This window comes from Ruditapes philippinarum, unplaced genomic scaffold (genome assembly GCF_026571515.1).
Source record: "Ruditapes philippinarum isolate M1 unplaced genomic scaffold, ASM2657151v2 ctg4630_1_1_1_1, whole genome shotgun sequence".
NCBI lineage: Eukaryota > Metazoa > Mollusca > Bivalvia > Venerida > Veneridae > Ruditapes > Ruditapes philippinarum.
In genome coordinates this window covers 102223-113300 of record NW_026866681.1, presented here as the reverse complement: position 1 = coordinate 113300, position 11078 = coordinate 102223, and the positions used below count along the sequence as shown (strand labels likewise).

At 32.7% G+C, this 11078-nt stretch overlaps 1 pseudogene; it reads left to right on the top strand.

Moving 5' to 3' along the window:
* The first annotated feature begins 3941 nt into the window (after positions 1 to 3941).
* LOC132733331 (uncharacterized) lies at positions 3942 to 9134 on the top strand (annotated as a pseudogene).
* The last annotated feature ends 1944 nt before the right edge of the window (positions 9135 to 11078 follow it).

Below are 11078 nucleotides of genomic sequence, written 5' to 3'. Positions count from 1 at the left end.
GGAAAGGTCGAGACCAGGTTGTGACTCACGAGTGATGCATTTTATTTTTTCCCCTTTCCCCTTTCTTTAAAAAAATTGTTTAAGTTTTGCTAGTAAACCCCCTTTCTGTGTTCAAATTTATTTTTTTATCTTTTTTTTTGACTTGACACAAAAACTGGTTAGGGGTTTGGTGACGGGTGGGGTCTAAACCTATATGTGTCTGTGCCAAATGTACCATTTTCCACTTTCATTTAACCCCTCTCTTCCCCCCCCCCCCCGAAAAAATATAAATTTATCTCATGTTTAGAGTGGAAACCTAATGAGTTCAGTGGAACAGTTATCAATGTCTGTTACAATAAGACTAGATCTAGTTTTGAAATTTTGAAATAAAAAGAAAGAGAAAAAATATTGACCTTACACAATGTGTTGAGTGAAACACAACAGTAACAATTAATCTGTTTGTATTGTTTTTCACACCGACATTTAATCATTGCAAACTTTCAACAACCATAAGGGGCATGTCATTTGAATTCAACAACATTAAAAGGCCAATTATCCCCCAGAAAACCAGAAATATTTTTTTAGTTATTCTCAAAAGGCTTTTTTTTTATTCAAACTAAAGTTTCCAAAAAAGTTACTCATTGGCCAATATTAACCGGTCATCTTTTACTTCTGTAACAATAAGTACATTATAGTGATATAGTACTTTGTAATGGAAGTCAAAAATACTACTTCGTTTACATTTTTGCTACGTTTATTGCAAATACTCTCACATTCAGCGTTATTTTCATCAGGTGTCGCAAAAATAATACTTTGTTTACATTTTTCTACGTTCATTACGAATACCTTCACATTCAGCGTTATTTTCCTAAAGTGCCAAGATCTAATGATCTAACATGCTCTATAATCATTTCTAAACGGTATTAAACTCATGTTTGTCCATTCTTAAGATTTTTTTCTACTTGTTTCTGTGGCATAGCTAGTGTGCCTTTAAAGTGGCTGAGTGGTTAAGCTCGTTGACTTCAAATCACTGTAGTGCAGTGATTCATCATTATTATTTTTTTACTTGTTTAGAAAATAAAAATTTCAGGAATCATTTATAAAATTTCAAGTTCATATGGATCGTGTTGGGAACGGTTATCGTTGATTTTATATAACAGAATGTATCTACGTGGTTAACCAACACAAGTAATGTAGATACAATGTACATGTATTTTGTTTATTTATAGTAACGTGTGTATGACAATATACAATAATATTTTAAGAAAATTAAAATAGCCCCATGAACTAAAAGCACGTGTATGTATTTTGAAATAATTACAAAGATGTAACAGGGAAAAAGATACCTCCCCGACGGGAATTGAACCCGGTCTCCCGCGTGACAGGGGGATACTCACCCTATACTATCGAGGATATATTATATGTTGTCAAAAAAAAAATTTATAAACTATTACTTCAGTATAAACTATACTACAGTTTTTTACAATCGGAAGTGTAAATAAATTCAATCATAAGCTTTTTCTTTGATATGCTGTTAATTTCACAGCCCTTTTATTACATGGCATTATTTTTGTCGCTCCTAAGTCATTCGTGAAACATCGGACTATTTCCGTCTTTTTACGAGCAATTAACGTAACCTCTATTTTTTAGGGCACCCGTGTATGTCTTGTTACTTTCCATGGGTGATCAAACACGGAAAAAGACGCACATGTTTCAATAATAATTAGTTAAGGTTTCATGGGTTTGAAACAAGCATTCCCTGTTAACAATTGACAGACCGGCATTAAAATTCCCATATCACATGTTTTTGTCTTTTCCTGACATTACAGGGATAAACTGGAGTTTTTTAAAAGCTCAGAAAATCTTTGTCAAGTAATAGTTCATTTTAATTAAAATTAAATTAAAATAACATAATAAACTGTGCATTGGATTTACATAAATCATTCAGATTCTTGTTTAAATCTTATAGTTTGAAAGTAAACAGGTAAACACTAGTGCTGTACCCGTTAGCTACATGTAGAGCTGGTTAGACCCAGGACCCCATGAATTAAAAAATTACATGTATTTTATATAAATTTGTAGATCTAGAAAATTTGGCACCGGGTTCAAAATCATCAAATTTTTAAACTTTTAAAAATAAATTTGCAGCTTTTTTTACCCAGATGTACTAGCTAGGTCTCTTTTAAAAGGGGACCCCTAAAAATTTTCTTTGGAAAAATGCCTAGGTTTAAATGGATCTCTGTCTTTTCTATTTTCCCAGTAGGAATGGGGGGACGAAAACCCATGGCCTAGAAAAAAGTCACTTATAGAAACGGGCTACTATAAATTTTAAAATGAGAAAAGGGAAATGGGGAACCCAAGCCCCAAATTAAATTATTTTAGGTTTTTTTCTTTTACTTTGTTCATTAATCACCCTGTACTCCGGGGATTACCTGGATTTTTTAAACCCATACCCCTTTCATTAGGGGGGGAAAACAAAGTTTTCTCCGAAAAACCCCAAAAGGGTTTACCCAGGATGGGAACCCGGGAGTCAGGGTGACTCCCATTGCCTACCAACTGAGCTACCCGCGCCAATCCCAAAAATTTTATGGGGGGGGTAAAAAAATGGGCTAATGTTTAATTATGCATGATAAAAGTAAAAATGGATCCCCAAATCTCATGGGTTTTTAAAAGCTAAATCCAATAGACGGATGCAGTTTCCCCGCCCCGGCCCACATGCTAAAAAGCTAGGGTTTTAATCCTGGGCCCAACTTTCCCATATAAATATTTTCTTTTCCGAGGGACAATCAAACCAACTAGAAACCAGTCTAATACCCTTAATCGGGGTTCCCAAAACCTTAAAATTTCTGTGTTTGTTGTTCGGCAAATCTTTTGCAGACTTAATATTTCAAACTGCAAGACCCGCCCGATTTTTTAATCTGTATTTCATAATGTCTGTCTTTCCATCGTCAAAAAATAATAAAAAACCAAATTTAACGCGCGAATTTTTGTTGGGAAAAAACTGTCCCGTTAACCGGTAAAAAAAATAGCGGTATATTTTAGAAAAGCAAAATTTAAAATCAACGCCTAAACCCCGGGGCTCCACACATAATAATTTGTTTTTTTTTCCAATATAATAATACCGTTTCAAAGTGGTTTCTTAAGAAAAATTTAGCTATCCCCACCACAACTTTTTCCTGCTGATTCAATTTTAAATTAAAAAAAGGGGCTTTGACCAATGAAAACCCGGTGGACTTAGAAATCAAAGGGAAAATTCTATTCGTGTGGGTTTTTCAAAACTCCGCGGGCCGGGGCGAAGCCGGAAAAACTTTTAATAAATTGTTCTTTACGGGTTGGGTTTCCCAGAACGGATTCGACGTTTTCTCGACTTTAAAGTTTTAATAAGTTTAAACACCGTTGCCGATCAGTACTACTGGTTGGTTCCAGGCACATGTAAGATTCCTTACACAATCGAAATAAATTCTGTACAAACCCGATACATTTTCTTGCTGCAATTTTATATGTATATCATATATTTCATATAGGGTAGTCTTTTATTTTACATTTAACAATTCCTTAGACTAAGTAGCCTGAGTCGACTGCCTACGTCCTCGCGAGAGGTTTTGACAGCAAAAGGATGCTAGATTGCCAGATTGAAATTGGGAAAATATAGATCTGTATCCTTTTAATTCCCTAATAACATACATTCAAATGGGTGGGGGGGGGGGGGAGACAAACATATATGCTATTTTATGCTTACCTGAAAATAAACAAATTCTTAGCTTTACTGTATATATTATATTAGCTATATGCAGTTTTACTATTAATTATTAAATAAGATCTGCAGTATAGAATTTGCATGTATGTAAAATTAAAAATGTATGAATTAAGTCCTTTGATAAAATTACTTTTCTGTAAGATTACGTACTTATCTTCTATTTAAATCATGATTCCTCTTTTTCAGTATAAAGTGATTGTAAAGTATGGACCGGTACAACAAAGGAGGCGCATTGCCTCTATACCAAGCCTCGTCGCCGTCGCCAATAAGGAGGTCGCCAAATGCAGGTCTTGGGCTCAGCTCCCAATTCCAGATATCCCCGAACAATGATGCTGGCTCGCTCTGTTTCTGGATTCTTAATGTTTTTAGGGGAAAATCAAAGGTTTTCCAGTTAGGGAATTTGCTCTACCAGGACATTTGCCGACCGAAAGTCTCGCAAACAGTATCGGCTGCGCAAGCATTCTTGGCGGGTTCAATTCAAAGACAAGCTTAAAATTTTTGGGAGACATACCATAAAGGGGAAAGCAGACCGGGTACCTTATGAGATGGCGTCTGAGCTGTTATACTAGTGAAGTTTAAAGGGACCCAGTCTTCCTGCCAGAGCTGACAAATATTCCAACTTTTGCACAGCCGTCTCACGGCCACTTCACCCCCGGTCCAGTTCCTTAAATTTCCGACCAGATGGAAGGGAAAACCCAAATTAAGCCATGTTTAAAAGAGGCAAAATTTTTCAATATTCGATATTGGGATTCTACAGCAACAGAGAAATAAAGCTGGTGGGGTCCCTTTTCCCTTTAATTCAAAAAGGGAAGCTGCGTCATAAACAAAAAAAACTAAGGGGTTTGCGACAAAAAAATAGATCCAAAACCAGCCTGCTATCCCCCGAAAGTTTTGGATCTTTGACCCAGGGTTTCCAAATCAGTTTCTCTGCTTTTTAAAATAGGTTTTAACGAAGCGGATCCTGATGGGACTGCCGGATGCGCAAAACGGGTTGGATCCATTTTGGCGCAAACCCTTTTTATTTTGGTTTTTTTTGGTGACAGGGTAAATTATTAACTGCATTAACTTGAAAACACTTATGATTATTAAAATATAAAATGTTATTTTTCCCAGCTAAACTCTTAAAGTCAAAATTTTTTTTTTTCTTTTTTGACAATTTTTCCCTTAAGTAAAAGTAAGTTCCTGTTCATTTCAAATCTGACATGAAATTATTTCTAAGAAAATCCTTGCAAAAAATTTCAAATCTACCGTCATTATAAAAATGTGTATTATTTGTTAAATCATGTTTATTTATTTGCTTCTATTGCTTGAAATTACATGCCCTACGTAAATCAGACTGTATGATATTAATAATTGGAAGCGGTTTTAGAAATTTGATAATACAGCCTTTCAATTATTGCTTTTGCTTTTCCGTTAACAAAATCAAATCTTCCCTACAATTTGTTTGAAGACAATGTATAATTAATGGTGGTATAAATTTGCAGCCACGTTCCGTAGTGTATGTACTGAAAATGCATCTCAGGAACATTATTAAACGTTTTTATTTGCTCTAAAAAAATAACCATTTTCCACGCCAGACACGACGGTAAATAATAATTTAAAAAACTGGTAGATCTACTTAAATCAAAACAAAAAATATGCATTCGTATAAACCGTGGGTCTTAAGAAAAAATGAAAGGGAAGTAATCGAGTGTAAAGAGATATATTTTATCGGGTCAAAGGTGCTAGTTGCATTGATTTGACCTAAAATATGTTTAATCTTGTTATTTCATGTAATATAATATCATGTAATATAATATCAATAATAAAAAAATAGAAAAAAAATGTTATAATTATTGTTGTCTACGACAATATAACATTTTTTTTCTAATTAATTTTAATACATGTACATTGTATCTTTCAAGAAAATAACAAGACTAGACATATTTTCAGGTCAAATCAATGCAACTATAGCACCTTTGAATCGTGTTAAGAAAAGTTGCAGAATGTTATATGTTTTAACAGTTTTACTATTTTTGTTTCTCTGTTTCAGATCAAGGCACATTGTGACTGTGAGATACGTGAATTTAGAACAAGCGCCTATCCCAAACATGTTGCCGACATTACCACGTTTGCATATAGACCTATAATAATCCAGGTATGATCCCCGACTTCCTATTAATTAACATTTAAAAAAAAATTAGTAAAAATCGTGTTTGTTTTAGTTGAATATGAGCACCCCGCTCTTACATGGATGAAAAGTTTAAGTATGTTATTATGTTAAGTGAAACAAAGATTCCATATATCAATCTTGAGGTAAAGTTGTTGTTGCTCCTGTTTTGTTGTTGTTGTTGTTTTTTTTTGCAATCTGACTTATTTAACATAAGGTCTGATCTTCAGTCTGATTGAGTATAGGATTTGTACCTATCCCTAACCCTTGTCATATTTCTGAGAAGACGTCTTCCAAGTCCATGGCTTAATTAATTAAACGTTCACGAACGGTTTGACCTATTTAACAAATGCATCGCCCATCCAAAAAAAGAATCTGGATGTCTCAATGACAAGTCTTAAAATAGTTAGACTAATTATATAGACAATTGCTTTCAATTTCAGACCATCATAGAGGAGACTGGTTCCGTGTTATGGATGAACCCTAACATGCTTTTCACTCAGGCTTTCTGATCTAAAACAGTTGATGTACCGTGGATCACGTGACTTCTTTTTGTGGCAGCCAGCGGAGTTTATTGGAACGATCGCTTTCACCGATATGAAAATGTTCGAGTACCTCAAGGAGGCTCGGTGCTGCTTCACTGAATCAGGGATGATCGATGTCTCCACCATTGTGTTATACAGGACGAATACCACGTGGTCTACCATCATGAAACCGTGGCTTAAATGTGCATTGAATAGCGCGTGCATTTCCCCGCCAAAATCCAGGTATAGCGGTTGTTTCGAAATGCGCAGTCCGAAAACAACCGGATGTCATAGATATGACCAATCAGCATTGAGCATTATCATAGATAGAGTATACCAATTTTCATTAAAGTCGGAGAAATACTTAGTTCCAAGAATTTCTAGGCAACAGGAGGAATATCTCGAATATTTCCCAGAACAGCCCTGGACATATACAGAAATGTTTTTTCGTGAGTGCAGTACCTTTAACTTGTGTTGGTGGACTCGTTTTTATGTTCTGGAGAAGAAAACAAAGTGCTAAGAAATCTACTTACAGAAAAAGATAATGTTAACAAATGCACATGTATAGTTAGTTTTTTATAACTTGTAAAGTTCAATTCAGGGTACGTATTCTTAAGACAATCTGTTGAGTTATTACTGGATTAGAAATTATAATTAACAGTTTTCAGTAACCATAAAGTTTGAACCAGATTTTGTTTTATCAAAACCTCCGATTATTGTTTTCTTTGAGGCATAAATTTGTTGACTATATATATTAAATATGTTGAACATAGTTGTACCAAAGATGTAGATAATACGTTGTCTATGTGTCTTTGGTTATATCTATTACATAGAGTCTATATTTGGCTGATTTTCCTAGTCAGTAAAGATAATGTAATGGGTTTATCAGAAAAAGGTGTTTTTTTATAATCAAGGACAAAATTGGTACTCAGTCTTTGTTCTTTCTACAGACAATAAGCATGGGATAATATGTTTCCTTGATTTATGGAGATATAATCATTTTACAATATAAAGTATAATTATTGATTAGACATTTGAACAAGTCAAAAAGACCTGTTTAAAGTAACATGTTGAATTATATATTAACTTTTAATTAAATTAACATAGTTCAAAACACTGATTTGCTAGATAATGTATAGTTAAGCTAAAAGCAAACATTTGGTAACCGTATGACTATGTTTTCTTTCCCCATTAGTCATTCTTGTCACTTGTTTATATACATAATAGAAAGTTAATCTTTTCTCTCAATTTTTATGAAGATAAATTCATTTTACAATATAAAGTACATGTATAATTATTGACCAGAGACATTTGATTAAGTCAAATGCCAGTTTAACACGTTGGGAGAGTTTTATTACTTTTTATTGTAATATATTATAAAGTTCTATGACATATTGAATAATATTTAAAAACTTTTGATAACATTTACAAAGCTTAAAACCATGACTGCTTAATATAACAATAATTTATATGTTAGCTAAAAGCAAACATTTTATATACATGTTTACCACCCCTCATTATTTCACTATTGTCATAACACCCCCCAATCTTGAGACATTGGACCATAGGAATTAGAAACATAGAATTATCAGTGCCTGTATTCTGTATGAGCAACAGGTCTTAGATGTGTGGGCTCTTAAGTTAAACTTGAATCTACATGTATGTGGTTAATTAATCTTAAATAATAATTTTGAGTCACATTGGGTTTTAATTTTTTACCAGTTTTTTTCACTTATGTGAAGTCTTCCTTTAATATGTTATTGAACGATAATGCAATAGGATATAGTGTTTATACAATAATATAAATGCATGTATATGTTAGTTATATTCTGTAAAATCTCATCTAAAACATCTGAAGATTGTAATTATATGCATTTTTTTAAAAAAAAATCTATTTTTTTCTACCCTATGTATGCTCAACTGTTTAAGGTTGAACACCACTAGAATAGCAAATGTTTAACATAACGTGTAGATTAAACAAAATGTACATATATATCCAATGCATAGTCCTAGTTCAATATTTGTCATGTAATATTAATATGTTGAGTTCGCAGTATTATAATTTTGTTAAATTCTTATCAGGTTGATTAATTAATTGATTTTCTTTGGATCAAGGTACAAAAGTACAAGCACTTATATTCAGTGGGGTCCTTACCTAAGCTGACTCCAGAGACAGCTTTGAGATAGGAAATCTGGGAACCAGTCCCTACCTCTTATTAAATAGACCCCTTGGTTCTTTTACATGCCCAGTGGCTCGGGTTATATTTATAAACAACCGTTTATATAGAGCCATTATAACAACTTGTCAAAAATCATTATAACTAATAATATTCTATAATTTGTCTTTTTGTTTCAAACCTGTGACTCATGGGTTGAAAGGCAGACAGGCAACCTCCTCACCGTGTGTTTGTTCAAGTTGTTTTAATGTTTTCTGTGTTTGTACAAACACAAATACTTGTCATATCATAAATCTCCTTAGCTTTTTATCCAGATGTGATGCTTTTTGAATTTTTCATTCCTTTTTGTTTACATATATGTATTTATATTTATTAACAATTTGATATTTTAATTATATTTTTATCTACATTCAATCGTATACATGCTCCAATTTTGTATTTTGTATAATACTTTTATAAAATATCTCATTTGGAGATTTTGATTTATTCACTATGTTAACAGGTGCATTACCTTTTTGCATTTTGTATGACAAAATAAAATTGTGTCAATTATAATTATGATCATTTTGGGACTTCTTTCTTTGATTTATGAGCAGTGATTATGAAAGGTATCGCCAAAACATATCATTCTAAGAAAGAATATTGTTAAACACCTAATATTTTGTTTACATATGATTCTTTCATCAAGCTGAAAACAAGGCCTCACCTTGAAGTAAGGTATAAAAATCCATTCTTAGCCCAAATGACCTTGACTCATTGAAACAGGATTCCAAAAAGTGGGAAGAGGTTTATCAAAGATACCCAACATGCAACATATCTTAAAACATTGTCAATACTTGAATTCAACATTGTAGTAAGGTCATAACTTTCCAGCTTTACTAGTGAATGAAGACCTGAGCTAGGTGTCCCTCTGTGCATTATTTCAGGCACAAACAGGAACCGGTGTAGAAGTTCTGACAGTAAGCTAACCGGACAGTTTCCTAACATGAAAATCCCAAGTCCCTGGCAGGATTTGAAAAATTGAAACCACAGCGGTGAGAAGTAAGCAGTTAAGTCAATACATGAACCATGTTGAAAAGTAATAGGCAAATAAAATGGAATGGCATGGTGGGAAAAAACTGCCAACTATTTGTTCACATGAAAAACTGGCAACTAATTATGCTCACATGAAAAATTATTTCAGAAAGAGAATAAACTGTTAACCCTTCACTGCCATAGGGACGGCTTAAGCCGTCCCTGTTATTTTCGGCGTATTTGCCATATGGACGGCTAAAATTAGCCGTTTCTATAATTATAATAATAATAATAAATTAATAATAATATTAATAATAAAAATAATAATAAATATAAAGAAAATTATACCATCAACAATAATTATTATTATACTAGTATATTTGGAAACATATATAATTATTATAAAACTAATAACAAATAATAATAATAATTATTATAATTAATAATATAGTAATTTTTTAGAAAACCCTCTGGCAAATAGGTGATCAATAAAACAATAACCATCTGGCAGCGAAAGGGTTAAATTACATACAAAAATCACAGTTATGTCAACAGTGCATTCTCAATGTAAAATATCGTACATATTAAAGTTCATGCAATGAAATTTTAAAGGGACTCCACCTAGTTTTTTTGCCATGACACAACTTGAAATTTATTTATTTTTTACTCTTTTTCTCCATTTTATGTTAGCCTAATTACCAGTAACTAGAGTGCATATTTTAAAATTATTTGCGTTTTTGAAGAATAACTGTTCTATTTTAAAAAATGAGCTAAAAATGAAAAGTATTCAACACTGTCAGATAAAATCCTGCTAATAATCATACTAAATATAGATTTTCAATTTAACTTTTGAATATATTTCTTTAAATTAAACAATATGATCTTTTCCGTTTTTTTTTTTTTTTTTTTTTAATGCCCTAGTTGATCTATGAAAAGTTTTCAATTTTTAACTTGACCTCAGTGGAATTCCTTTAATAGAATTTCTTTATTTTGGAGTACATGTTGACTGGACAAGGCTTTTACCCTTAAAGCTACATGCCTCCAGATGAGTCAATATATTTCAATAAAATCAAACTTGAGAAAAAATGTACTTAAATGTAAGGAAAAGTAAAGTTTTAAGATTCAAGTAATATTTTACATAATTATGTGCAATTAAGAACTGATTTTTCAGTATTTACAACTATATTTCTTCAGCCCTACTTACGCAGTAAAGGCTATTTATGCATATTTTGACCACTTTTTGGTAATTAATGCGGTTTGTAAGTGCCATTGATAATGTGTAAATTGCTTCCTTTTGGTTATTTCACAATATTACACATCCCAATACATTTTCATGAAAATTTGTATGAATCTGGAGGCGTGCTGCATTAACTAAACGTGATAAAGCCTTTGCCACCAGTATACAGCCCTCACCAGCCTGTACTTCCTGGCAATCTGACCTGGCTCTATATGGTTGGTGCACACAGCTTCAAATTTTC